Genomic DNA, 14,373 nt, shown 5'->3' on the forward strand with positions numbered 1-14,373 from the left:
TAGCCGAGGAGGCAGCGCAAACATGGAGAACATTTTCAAACCACCACATCGTGCTCTTGGCTTCCATCCTTAAGGTTGCCTGAGGGAGGCAATATGGCTACTGCCAACACAACCACCTTTACATCCTTATTCTCAACAGGAGAAAGAGAAGAGAAGGGACAGAGTGTTGCCAAAGTGTTTAGGGTCAAAGCCCAACAGCCCTAACAAGCCAGGCTTTGCCACCCATCCTCAATACACCAACTAAAAGACATGGGTAACAATGGAAAGCAGAGAGGGGTGTGGTTTTGTTTTTGTTTTTATTTTTTCCAGTGTGGCAACACTGGGATGAGAAAGTCTACACTCTCAAAAGTTTTAGGTTAAAACCGAGGACCAGAGGTAAGCGTAACTAAGCAACTGGGTCAATGTGCTGTCCTGCCCATCATTGTCATGGCTCCAGTCTCTACTGTAGTGGTTACAGAACTGTGTGGACTTTCTTCCTGGGAAGCCAGTTCCTCCCCTGTCACCAGGCTTCAGCTTTTCTGTGTTCCCCCACCCCACCATGGCCCCTCCAGTACAAGACTCCTGGGGGAATTCTGATGTCTTACACTGTCGAGTCAATAGTTTCCAAAACCAAGGGACTGTTGAACTGCATTCCTGGCCCGGCTCTGGCTTTTAAAGTTTTCCCAAAGACATTACCTGGTCATTTTCTTATCCTTTGAGCCAGATCTTCATCAAATGTTTATCTCTAGGTCTGAGGGGTTGGCAACCCTCTCCTGATACTAAAGAGTAATGGTGGGTCACAGCTGCCCTTCCTCAGCTCAGCACCTGGCCTGACTACTCCTAGCCAGGAACATAAATCTTGCCCCCCTCCCCATACACACACACATGCTGAAAGCCCCTTGGGCAGTCATTGAAAAAGAGTACACTTTCTGATAAGATTTTTTTTAAAGTCTACCATCAAAAACAAATATTATCTCCGTGATGCAATATGCTCTTCCAAGTAGATTGCTAAAATTACATCTCCCGTGACCTAAATAATCATACTCAAAGGGCAGAGTAGGGACAGGATGTCAAGTGTGTCATTGTGTAGCTTTGGAGCCTGTCCTGGAACTCGCTCTGTAGACCAGGTTGACCTCAAATTCACAGAGATCCTCCTGCCTCTGCCTCCCTAGTGCTGGGATTAAAGGTGTGCATCACCACTGGGTTATAAACTTTAAGCTGAATTGTGTTACAGGTTAAAGATTTTTTTTAACCATACCAAATAAATTTATAAATCCTGTGATAGAGTTTACAGCATAGTCTTAAGAGTTTTTTTTCTTTTTTTAGAACAGATCACAGAAATTGTAGTAATAAAAGATTTTGAAAGAACATTAGCGATAAGAGACTTTTGGAAGAGCAGAGCAAGTTTAGCTACAAGAGATTTGGGGATCGTCTGTTTTGTGCATTTTCAGCTGCCAACATTTATGAGGATTTAGAAGTCAATTGGGTCAGTTTTTGGCCATTGATCTGTACTGAGGCCAAGCTGTATGCAATCCAAGGAGGAGTGAGAGTCGCAGAATGAAATTTCACTGGAGGGAATTTCTATAAGCTCCAAGAGAGAGAAGAGAGCATGGGGGGGTGGGGGCAGGGAGGCGGGGCGCAGAAAGCCTAGTGACCCAAATGGTCTCCGGCTTTGAGAAGCTTCAGGAGGAGAGCAGAAGGAAGAGACAGCTCTGAGCAGGGAGAGGGAACTTTAAGGGGGAGCTGAGAGCAGGAGCTGCAGGACTGCAGGTAGGAGCCCAGGGACAGAGAACAGGGTCCCACAGGCCAGGGCCAGCCAGGAAGCTGCAGGATTGCAGGCAGCTCCTAGCAGAAGAGGAAAAGGGTTGTATAGCAGGAGGGAGCTGAGGGAAGATAGGGCAGCAAAGTATCATAGATGCCAGGAGTTTGGGGACTGCAGGCAGTTCCCTGGAGGAGGACACAAGGCAAATGTCACAGGCATCAGCCTTGGACTGCACCTCCTAGGAGGAGGCAAGAAATAGTAGCTGAGGGGTGGAGGAGACAATGTGTCCATTTGAAGAGAATTTCCATCAGGGGCTTCTCCATGTGGAATGGGAAACTTGTCAGAAAGAAAAATGTTTCAAACCAGAGGAAAGGCATCCTTTGTCCGTGTGACTCAGGCCAGTGGAGGTAAGAGGAGCTTCCTGGCTCACCGGTGTGACTTTTGTAGTAGTAGACAAAGCAGGCAGCTCCGTGGCGACACTTATCTAGAAGAGAGATCTGGCTGTGTGGGTATCGTCTGCTCCAGGAGCCAGAGAGACTGAGAGAGGAGGAGAGGTGGGGGTCAAGAATTGGGGGTCAAATCTGATGGACAGCAGGAGCCAGCAAATGATCCATACATACCTTAGGGAAGTCCAATCAGCTGCCTGGTTCAGCGAGGCCAAGTTCCTTGGAAGAGAGGTCATATACGCCAGTCCTGGGTTTCAGCACCAGATGAAGGAAACCAGTGAACTTTACAAACTAGAATGGAGGGGAGGGGGAAAGTTTATTCCAGACTGGCAAGGCCGTCTCTGGGGAAAACAGAAGGAAGCAATGAGGGGAAATTCCTGGGGTTTTAAGGGAACAGGTGTCTGGGAGAAGGGGTGGAGGGATTTGAAAAACTGAAGGAGCCTAGAGGCTAGCCTAGACCTTGATATGCTAATAGGTACCACAGGCCTGGGTTGAGAGCCACAGGTCCCCTTTGCTCCAGATAAAAGAATGATTCCTTTTAGGCAAGTAGGGATTATTTTCTCTATTCCCCCGAGGGAATGCTGGCTTTTGTCTAAGTGCCAGACTTTGGGGAAAGGAATTTCTTGTTACTAGACAACCCTCAGCTTCTCCACACTGTTTGCAGACTGCAAACCAAGGATGGCAATATTCCCCTCATTGTCCATCTCTGAGGCAAGGGCGATTGAGTCGCTAGGTAAGGCCTCCTCTTCATGATCTGGAGTCTCTCTTGCACTTGTGAGCCCTTCCAACCAGGGAGGGTGTGTGACTGGGGGGTTTCTTTAACACGTGGCTTCTTTGAGGCGGGGTGAACTTTTCCCAGTTACGAGTGGTTCCCTTGTCCTTTATAGGTTGGTGGGTTCAGCTCCACTTTAGTGCTTTCTGAAATGCTCAGAGCACTGTGGCCCTGAGAGAATTTCACTGAAATAAAGAAAGAGGAATTCCATTCACTCTCAGAATCTTAAGCGGTGTTTCAGGAACTCTGGTGAGATCATCAAGCCATGAGGCACGATTTGCATTCTTAAGTGATTTGAATAAAAGGGGCAAATTTTATAAACAGGATGAGAGGAAAACAATAATTATACTAGGGAAAAATTTAAGTGTACCACGTAATGCTGCTGAGATCTGAGCCCGTGTGATTGGGTATTTCCATTCACATAGAGATTATAAGCACACTTGGGAATTACTCTTAGAAGGCACTAGGAGCTTAAAAATCACATTTTTAGGAGCACGTGGCATCTCTTAAGGCTCTCTAGCCCCAGCATAATGCGTGTAGGAAACAGACGAAGAACTAGCTGTACATGACTCTCCCAATTTGGGCCTAAAGTGGCCCCAGCTACAAGCTCGAGGAGCTTTCCTGGCTCCTTACCACAAGAGGAATCAAAAGAGTTATGGGTATTTTCCCATTAGGAAGTCCAGGCATTTTGGCTGGCCGCAAGGCACTGAAGCTGGCCAGGAGCCACAGCCAGGCTTATCATTCCTGCCATGCTGCAGGGCCATACTGAGCATGCCTCCTGTCCTGAGACCATCTTTTCTTTCTCATGCTGCAGGGCCATACTGAGCATGCCTCCTGTCCTGAGACCATCTTTTCTTTCTCAGGGGTTTCTGCTTTCTCCCGCAGTTCCAGGATACTCACCAGAGCATCAAAGATGGGCATTTTACACTGGTTAGCTTCGTGAATCCCATAGCTTGTTGGAGAGAAGTGAGCTCACTGTGGTTGAATCACTAGCTTCACTGCGTCTGTAAGGAGCTACTGTGTCGTGTTGCAGGAGCTCCACACAGACCCCACAGCACGAGAGTTATCATTTTCTTCCTGTTTATTAGAGATGATCACTTATTGGCAGATTTCTCTTCCTTAGAGTCAGTTTTTACTATGTCACTCCTCCAAAGGAAGATCAGTATTTTGGAAGCATGGAATTTAACTCTGATCTGTTTGGATACGTTATCTGTTTGGATACATTTCCCTCGTGTCTTTAGCACATGACTGTGATTCTCGGGACACATGTTCTTCAGAGTCCTGGTCTGTAAACGCTCACACACCCGAATCTGTTCATTATCCTCATGGAGGATTATTTAAGCCGTTGAATTTGCTGACTTCACGATCAGCAAAGGACAGCGGTGCACACAGAGTTAGATGAAAACTCATGCCCATCCCTAACACAAGGAAAGCATCGAAAGGAAACCCTCTAGTGTCCCCCACCTAGATGAAGTTCGCCGTGGGACTTCTGTGCCTCCGTTCGGTCTATCACACTTGCCTTGATTTCCTTCTTCCTCAGTTTCTGAGGAACTGATTACAACATGAACGGTGCTGTCTTATGTACTGCCGGCTGCTTAACTATCAGCGTCCAGTCTTGATGGGGTTCACATGTTCTAGGGCAGGGGCATGAGGATTAGAAATACTAGGCAGGAGGAACAGAGATAACAAAGAAACGGAACAGAGAAGCAAAATAGAACTGGGAGGGCAACCCAGTGAATACTGAATTCACCTGTGTTTATTTTCCATATGCTTATACACCCCAATCCAAAAGTAGGGGAATGGAGGCAAAAAAAAAAAAAACAGAGCAATTACCTCTTCCATATCTGAAACATCAAGCAACTATATCCTGAGTTAAGCATTCTGTTGTTTAGGCAGGACAAGCAGCGACCACACCTTAGACCAAGCATCCTGTAGGCAGCCACTCTCTAGGCCAAACCTCTTATCATATCATTGAAGGAGCAGGAATAGGCTTGAATTCTCTGATCTTTGGTCAAGGTGAAATGGACCCATCTCTGTGGACCATCTCAATATCCAAAACACCAAGTAACCACATCCTAGGTGATGCTATTTTGTTTGTAGCCACACCTTAAGTCAAACCTCCTGTCAATGACCTTGAAGGGCAAGAGTGGACTTAAATTCTCTGACCTTTAGTCAAGGTGGGGTGGACCCACATCTGTGGGCCCCTACAATAACAACACCGTTGTATGGTTGTAACCTTATGGATGCCATGAGCCACATTATAACACTAGGGAGAAGATGCATTCATTTCTGAATGGAGGCAATTCTTAGGGTTTTGAATTTCTACTCTACTGTGGGGCAAGGTTAATTTAACAGCTTTCAGTAAATGAACCCCAAATGAGACTGTCTCCGTTCTTCTGATATTTTAGATCTTGCTCTGGTGTAATGATGACGTTGATATACAGGTCTCTTTGCAAGAGAGTAATATGGTGAGTTACTGCCTGACTGGATGACTGCAGCCCTAGACAGGGCTCTAATGCACAGCTGGTGTTAGTCAATGAAGTTAGGAATAGCATGGTTCTTCTTGGGCGGGGTAATGGCTGCAGACAGCAGTAAGAAACTGCTTCGATGCACTGTGTCATAGAAAAAGCCATCTTGTTTCCTCTTAACTCCACAAAAGCTGTCTATTTAAAGATTTTACGTAGAAGGTTCTGCTGCATATAGTGATGTTACCATCTGGGATGCTTAAAGTTGCTGCCCCTGTACCTAGCAATGGCAGTGTGTTATTCTATTCCCCTCCCCAAAGCAACAGCCTCATTCTGGCGGCAGCTTTTCCCACACCACCACATATCAGGCCTTCATATAACAAGTATGGCCTCAAGTTTGGAGACATTTGTCACGTTTCCACACCTTCGTTTTAGGATGGAGTCATTTAGTAGCTCACAGATAACATTCTTCGATAGATCTGGGTCTTGCAATGATTCACGTGGAGGCTTGGCCCCAGGTAGCAGACTGGGGCAGCCCGTTTAGTTCCATATTTTATCAGCCTGAGCTAGTCCAGTGACGTATACTAATGTTTCCTGTACTTGAACTGTGGCTTTGTGGGTCCCTGAATTACAGACTGCCTGCTTAGGGAATGTGCTCACTTGATAAATACTTGAATTATTTTTTTGAACTTTATAAATAAATCACTACATTCTTCTACCGACAATGGTTTGCTTTAAAACACAGAGCCCACCCCTTCCACTTTAGAGTTCTTTTTGACAAATGGCTGCAGCATTTACTTGAGCAGTGATGGAAGTGATAAGCGAAATCTCTAAGATAGTGAAACACAAACCAAAGCGTTTGTATTTGACAGTGTAGGATTCCTATGTTGTCTGCACGAGAACTGAAAACTAGCCGCTATTGCTGTTTGATAGCAGGCCGGGAACAGGCCACAAGCCAAGCTGTGTATCAGGAGGTTGAAAGGTAAAGATATCGGCACAGAGACCACTTCTCCATGTTCTGCCATGCTCAGATCTAATTTTAAAAACACAGTGGAATCCTTCTGACTTCAAAAGCATGGGATATGACTTCAGGGTTTTCATTCTGAACTAGCTGCAACTACACAAAGTTTCTACCAAAGAAGTAAAAGGAAAATGGAACCTGGCTCTCTTGTTTAAATTCCCTCAGAGAAAACCAAGTAGTCCCTCGGGAACACATGGTCTCTGCAAGACTTGTCAGGACCCCAAGGGAGAGAACAAAAGAGAGTAGCTGACACCATTTGCACCTGCCCTTGATGTGACTATGACATTTCTCATTTTAAAAAGAATGCTATTGCCCAAATAGTTCATAGTCATTGACTTTTTAAAAAAATTTTAAGTCAGAAAGTGCAAGTTCATAAAGTGTTTAAGGAGCTGCGGTGGGCTGCGTTCCTGCTCAGCTCCGCACGGCTAGCTTTACCCGAAATAATTACACGGAAACTGTATTCTTTTGAACACTGCCTGGCCCATTAGTTCCAACCTCTTATTGGCTAGCTCTTACATATTTATCTAACCCATTTCTAATATTCTGTGTAGCACCACGAGCTGGCTTACCAGGAAAGATCTTAACCTGCGTCTGGAGTAGGAGAATCATGGCAACTGACTGACTCGGCTTCTTTCTCGCAGCATTCTGTTCTGTCTACTCCACCTGTCTAAGCTGCTGTCCTATCAAAAGGGCCAAGGCAGTTTCTTTATTAACCAATGACCTTCCTCCATCAATAAAGAGATTAAAACTTAGAATCCCACCCAGAAAACCCATTGTTCATCATTTGATGTCTTCCTTTGCATATTTTAATGACCACCTACATTATCATAGATATATTTGTTAGGATGGTAGAAACAGATGACAGGTGGAAGGTGTCCTCTTATGTCCTCACTGTAGACACTGTAAATGACTGTCTCCAGGAGCATCCTTCTACAGCAGTTTGAACACCCATTTACCTCATTGTGTTTCTGTGTTGTGTCTCAGTCACAGCCACCAGTGCCTAAAGTAGACCCTGCAGGTTGTGTTCCACTTTTACTGTTATAAACACGCTTGCCAGGAACATCCCTACTCAGTGGTGAGGAACTTGTAACTTATTTGTATACCTCCATAATGAGGGTGAACACCTACAGGTAGAATGACAAAGATAAAGGTGAGCTGTTTGTAAAGCCCATGACCTCTTCTTCTTATCACTGTGGACCGTTTCGCTCTCACAAACACTGAGGAATAACCAGAAGTCTCATAAACATTGTGATTTAATGTGCAGAAGAAAGATGCACATGCATGTAGACACATATAGAGACTGTATTTAGACATTGTAATGGATTAATTAAAAATGCTACAGATTCCCGGCAGCTGCAGCAGCAGAAACACTGCAGATCCCTAGCAATGGCAGTGGGCCATGTGGCAGCAGGCAGTGGGCAGGGGGGTCCCAAGAGCAGCCAGTCCCAGGCAGGGATAGTGCAGCTGCCCAAGTGGCTGCAGCAGGCCACGAGGACAGACAGACAGATGGGCACGCCACAAGACCATGCCACAGGTCTCCGAAGGCGGCTGGTCCCAGGCAGGGAGCCACACGGCAGCAGGCAAGAGACAGAGACGTGGATAGGCATACCATGCAGAGTGAGGTTGAATATTTATTTAGTTGGTTATGGAGGGGAAAGGGGAGAAGGGAGAAGATCAGAGAGCCAGAGAGAGAGAGAGAAGGGGGAGACAACAAAAGCTGCTTCTTCAAGAGAGAGACAGAAAAGGAAGAAACTCAGGCTGGAAGCTGAAGATCAGCTTGCCTCAGAGGATGGGAGAGGGAGTGGGTGTGGCTGGTTACTTAAAGAGAAGGACAGACCATTTCATTTCCATCTCTTTTTTTATAATAAAAAGGTGTGAGGTTAGGCACCACAGATTAAAGGAATTGGAGTGGCAGATTCTCAAGACTGCTTCCTGCTTTTTTTGGGGGGGGGCGCCATTTTTGGGGAAGGAACCTGAGAAAGCTGGGTGCTGGCACACTGATGTCCTCTGCCTAGTGATGTGCTCCTGCTCAGACTCTTTGAAAACCATTGCACTGATTAGATGCACATCCTCTAGTACGTTTGTCTCTGGTTGTGTTTGTATCTCCTCAGACTGATTAAAGGCCCTCTCAGCATCTGTGCCAGGCTGCGTCCATCTCAAGTGTCTTTTCTCACTGTTTGGTGGTTGCCTTTGCTCTTCTCCCTGTCCTGTGGGATGTTTCAGAATGCAGCCCGGATGAGGCTTGGCTATACATCGAAGGTAAAATAGAAATCCTGCTTCCAAGTGGAGAAACGTGCCGTGTTGTCCACCTCACTGGCTGTGTTCATTCCTCTTCCCAGTAATGTCCTACTTTTAGAAGAGCTCAACGTGTAGAAGTCCAGGTCCCTGATGTCATCTCTGTGCAGTGAAAACTGAGAGAACCCAAGAGACGGCAGCTGTAGCCAAAGCATCTTCCTTACAAAAGCTTCAAAGGGCCCAGGAAACACAGAGTCCTCGTTGTTCTTCGCCAAGAGAAAGTGGAGGTCTCAGCTCAGCCACTGCAGCCTCTGCTCCATCCTGAACTGCAGGACGTTGTAAGGCCTGAGATGAAGGGAGGAGCCATATTACTTTAGCTATGAATGCAGCTAGGAATTGCCCAAGTCACTTCCCTGCCAATTTAATATTGAGATTATAAAATCACCAAAAACTGAGGAAGTCTGAGATTTTATCCTTAATCTTGGACACTTGAGGGAATTGCTCACGATTTTCTCATGAGTTCAGAGATGCAAATAATTGTCTCTTCAAAACAGGCTAAAAGCAAAGAAAGCGGGTTAGCCATTGTATGCTGGAGGAATGGCTCCCCAGGAAGGAATTTGTACCCCTTTCCGATGCTGCTTAGTGGAAGAGGGTGGCCCTCTGTGGATTTTGTGTTCCTTGTCATTGGGAACTGTCCCTCCTGCCTTCTGGCCGGTTGTTAATTCAGCATCAATCTGTGCCCTGGCTGAGTTTATTGCAGATCTGACCCGTGTTTTCTACTACTGGGTTCTATGTATCTAGTTAACATGGCAGTCACATCGATTCCTGGAGCCCTTCGTCACCCAAGTGAGACTTTAGAGAGGCCAACAGATTCACTCACCCTCCTGCGAGTTTCCTAAGACAGCTGGAGGTGCTCTAACTCAGAGTCACGAGCTCAGTGGTGGACATTTTGGGACTGGAAGGGTACTGGGTGGTTTGTTCAGCTGACAGCACCTGGTTCTGGCTGCTGCCTTGGTTACCTCTTCCTATGTGGACCTAGAACTCGTGTTTGCGAAGTAAAGTAGCTGTCACTGCGTATGTCATTATTTATTGTATATTTCCCCTGTCCCCCCATGAGTATAGGCTCACTGACGGCAATACCTATCTTACTCTCTATTATATAGTACCTAGCACATAGTAGCTGCTCAGTAGGCATTCCTTGGCTACATAAACGAATGCCACTTGTCAGTGACAAGCCAAGAATGCAATAACAGCGAGATCAACTGTCGTTCAAACATCCAGGAAAGCAGATCTGAGTTTGTCATATTGCTAAGATCAGTTAAGAGGGTCACTTTGGAAGGCTGGATCTTAGCATTCAGCTAGACATACCCACTACCAGGAAGTAGATGCTACGGAGACTTCTAATCTGTCCTGAAAGATGGTCTAATGCCGCAGCAACCAGATGTTGGGAGCTCGTGCAGACAAGCCTAGCGTGTGGCCCTGGTTTGGAGAGCGAGGTGGTGAGGGTCCCTGTGCAGGAAGCACAGAGACAGCCAAGCGGCTGTCTAGCATCCCAAATTCTCTCGACAAGCAGCAAGGCCATGGTCCCACGCCCTCTCCTCCATAGCACAAAAGTACGACGTGAAGTGGTCTGCTGGTTCATAACAGGATCGTGCACTCAAAGTAACTAAAGACGCTGGAGAGCAGGTCTAGAGCTCCTCCAGCCAAGGAAACTAAGGCTTGGGACAAAGATAGAGTTTATGAGGTGACAGCATAGTGACTGGGGAGACTTGGAGTTCAGGTGACCCCTGCCCTTCTCTAGCCAAAGGACCTGGAGCAACTCATCATTTCAGCCACTGAGTAGGAAAGATACACCTCTGGCATTTTGTTTCAAAGATGAAATGAGATCACACAGATAAGGTTTTAGGACAGTTGTTGACGAATAATAAGCCCTTAATAAATGTTTGTTATTGTCTATTTTTTTTCTCTTGAGTTTTGTTAGCCAAAAAAAACTGGGGGCATCTACAAGACAGAAGAATGTTGGGGGCCGTATAGAAAGCTTGGGTGGGCTACACTTCCTTTTTCATAGAAGGCCTGTCCTCAGCCAGGCTCTCCTTACCACTAGAGCTGATTCTGTAACCCCAGGAGGAGCCCTCCTTCCCCTCTTTGGAGACTTGGGCTAATTGGAAGCCAGGCCTGTCCCTGTGGCAGCTTCGAGCCTCTCACGCTATCTGGCAGTCCTTGCGGTGTTGCTTCTGCTGCGTTCCGCCCTGATGAAGCAGGTGCCCTGTGGGGTCCTAGGAAAAGACAAGCAACAGATACGATAAAGGCGGCGTACATCCTGGCGCAGCTGCATCTCTCCTTCTCCAGGGAAGTCTGGAGGCTTTCCATGACAATTAATTGTTCACAGTTTCTCTCCTTCACCTCAAATACTTGGTTTCCTGATCAGCGCCATAGAGAGGCACATGTAACCCTAGGTGCCCGATGACAGGTTAGAGCTGCATCAGGGTCACGCACAGTGAGTACCAGCAAGCGGGCTTATGTCGCCGAGTGTTCTTCTGAGCTGGGCTGGGGCAGGGCTTTGGCTTCTCCTGACTCCACGCTCAGACAGCTCAAGTGCAATTCAGGCCCTGGCCTTGTCTTCCACCTGCTTGAGCTCCGCTGCATCCTGGTTGCCAGCACTCAGGGGCCGAGTGCAGTGCTTTTCAGCCCAGCTCATTCTCCCGGGCTGGGCAGCCTGCCCTTTGAAGAGCTGTAAACACACATGCGGGCTTCCGCCTTTGTGCCTGCTCTCTGGGAAACCTTTATGTGGAGGTTGCATAAGGCTGAGGGCCCTGACAACTCTAGAGTGTTTGGGAAATTTAGCCCCTGCTCCTCTGGCTTCTTCATGCCCAGCCTCTCCTGCCCACCTGCGGGCTTCCCTGAATTCTGTGCTCTGTTAGTATTTCCTAGGCACCACCCACTGTGGCCTGTGTTGGCTTCCAGGCCCTTGCTGAGATGTAAAACTTCAGCAGGAGCCAAGAAGGAGGTGGCTTCTCTTAATGCTTGTACTTAGGAGATCCAGGGCCAGAGGAAAGAAATGCAAATGATTATCAGGGAACAGGAAGGTGGTGGCTGGGAAGGGGCCACTGAGAGGGAGAGGGGAAGGTAGAGCAGCAAAGCCAGATGGGGGTGGGGGTGGGAATGGCAGCTGACTGTCCTACTGGGAAGCAAATGCAATAGAGAGGAGGGGTACAGGGGCTCACAGACCCCTGTCCTGGAGAGAGGGTTCTGCCTCCGTCTCTGCTGCTCTTAGTGGTTAACTAGCTTCTGTGCCTTTATTTCCTGCTGTCTAAAATGGAGGCAATGATCTCAGCCACTTCAAGGGTTGTACCTGCACTGAATGAGCTCGCGCATGCTCGAATCTTTAAAAGAGAACCTACAGGTTCACTCATCTCTCAGGGCCTCTGGGCGTGTGTGAACCCTGTGAGGGGTCTGGATCTTAAAGGGGACACCTCACTTCCCAGACAACTTCTTTTCCCGATATCCCTTCTGCTCCACCTACTCTGGTTTCCCTGTTGGAAACAGGCTGTAATTCCTTGACCAGACTTCTTCATCATTGTCTTGTTCAAAATCTTTCTGTCTTTGCCCATTCATGGTTGAAGACCGGTGATTAGAAAAGTCTTAAGTCTCTAGAGTTAGGAGTTTCGGGCCCCCTGGGAGAGGGAAGTGCACATTTTGGGAGCTGAAGAGCCCTTTTTCGAAGAGCTTCAGCTGGGGGAAGGAACTGGCTGCATCCTCCCTGCTTCCATTGCAGCTGCTGGCTGCCCGGGCTGTGCTAATGTGAAATGAACCGGAGGGAGCCAGTTAGGCAGGAAAACGGGCCAGAAAACCCCCTGAGTGCTCCCTGAGCCATCACGATGGATCTTCATAATTCAGCTCTGAATGGAAACACACACACATCAGATAACCACGCAGGTGCCAGACACTGTCTAAAAGTGGCAGGTCTGCCCTTAGCTTCGGCCACCACTGCAGCAGCATCTAAGTCCAATAGCCAAGGGACAGCCTCCTGGAAGTAACTGCCATGTCAGGCCAGGTGGCTTCGTGGCGCTCTTGGTCCTCTCCCTTCTTGAGCCTGCCCTGCTCTTCAGTTGCCTCTCGGTTACACAAAGCATGCCAGAAGCATGAGAGGACTCCACTCTCTGCTTCGTATGTACTGCCCAGTGGCTATGGCCTCCAAGGCTGCCTACTCCAAAGCAGCCCGTGACAATATGCCTCTTCTTCTACTTTCCAGTTCCACCTGCGTCTTCAGTACCGCCACACAACTGTCGTGTCCTGACACCTCACCCCTTTGTTGCTTCCCGTGTGTCTCGGGTCAGCAATCTAACCCCGACTGAGCCAGATCTCCCCTACCATCTCTCTTTGTCTGATCTAGCCTGGGCTCAGCTAGGGTAGCCCTGCCCCTTTCCCTTCTCAGAGTCTATGGAGTGTTTTCTCCTAGAAAACATTCTAAAATATAACTTCATTGCTTGGACATCATAGGTCACTGCTTACTCTGTGCCTCACACCGGGTGGCATTGTAAGGACAGGTCTGGATTCCAGATAAATCTGCCTACCCCACTCCGTCTGGATTCACCTGAGAGCAATCCCACACAGGTAAAGCACACACAGCATGTTCACCTAGGATTCATCACATTTAGGTTAAGGCACATGGTCCATGCTGATGGCCAAGCCTCTTTCTCAGGGATGGCTTCTGAACTGGGCACACACCACTTTTGCCAGCAAACTGCCTCACCCCGGTGCAACATATTGCCAGGTTAAAACTCTCAGCCTTGGAGTTGGGGGTTGTCTTTCTTATTTTCCTGTTGCCGTGACAAAACACCGTAGCCAAGGCAACTTATAAAAGAAAGCATTTAATTGGGGGGCTCTCAGTTCTAGAGGGTTCATTATCATGATTGTCATAGTTAAAAGCATGGCAGCCAGCAGGCAGGCAGGCACTGGAGCAGTAGCTAAGAGCTTACATCTGACACAAGCACAAGGAAGGGGGACACAAAGTGGGGAGAGAGAAAGCCCACATGCTGGGACTGAGATTAAGCTTTGAAACCTCAAACTCACCCCCAGTGATACACCTCCTCCCAAGGACACACCTCCTAATCCTTCCCAAACAGTTCCACCAACTGGGAACCAAGCATCCAAACATATGAGACTAGGGGGCCATTCTTCAAACCACCACAGAGATATCTGCCTGAGGACACAGGAAGGGTGATTGACCCATTCAAGATCTGTGGAATTCTGGGTGTAGCGAAGTAGCTTTGCCTGAGCATACCTCCCTGCCTCTTTACCTGGCTCCTAACCACAACCCCAGGTTGCTGTGCTCATCTCTGAATGGTCCTTTCTGTATCTCCAAAAGCACAGTTCCAGTTCTTCCAGTGAGAGTGGGCCGTGTGCTGAATGTCTTGGCTGCAGGCTAGAGTGAATGCCCCATCCCACACATACTGGGTGCTCTTTGCCCACTCGGTGCCAGACTCATAGGACAGCATATGATTCCTGGGACCCATATGGTAGAACAGGAGAACCGACTCTCCAGCATGCAGCAGACTGTCCCCTAGACTTCACCTCACACACAAATTATATATATATATATATATATATATATATATATATACTTAAAAAGAAGTTCAGAAAGATTCCAGTGGTTGTATTTTCTATAGGTAGCCCTAACTTCTTGTTGACTC

At 47.6% G+C, this 14,373-nt stretch overlaps 1 protein-coding gene across 1 annotated transcript in view; it reads left to right on the plus strand.

The window, feature by feature from the left end:
• Fam124a (family with sequence similarity 124 member A) overlaps positions 1 to 14,373 on the plus strand; it is a 51,435-nt gene that overhangs the window by 10,919 nt on the left and 26,143 nt on the right. The window lies entirely within an intron of this gene.

Source organism: Microtus oregoni, unplaced genomic scaffold, assembly GCF_018167655.1.
Source record: "Microtus oregoni isolate MIOR12 unplaced genomic scaffold, Mior012 000001F_ref0000356, whole genome shotgun sequence".
Classification (NCBI taxonomy): Eukaryota; Metazoa; Chordata; class Mammalia; order Rodentia; family Cricetidae; genus Microtus; species Microtus oregoni.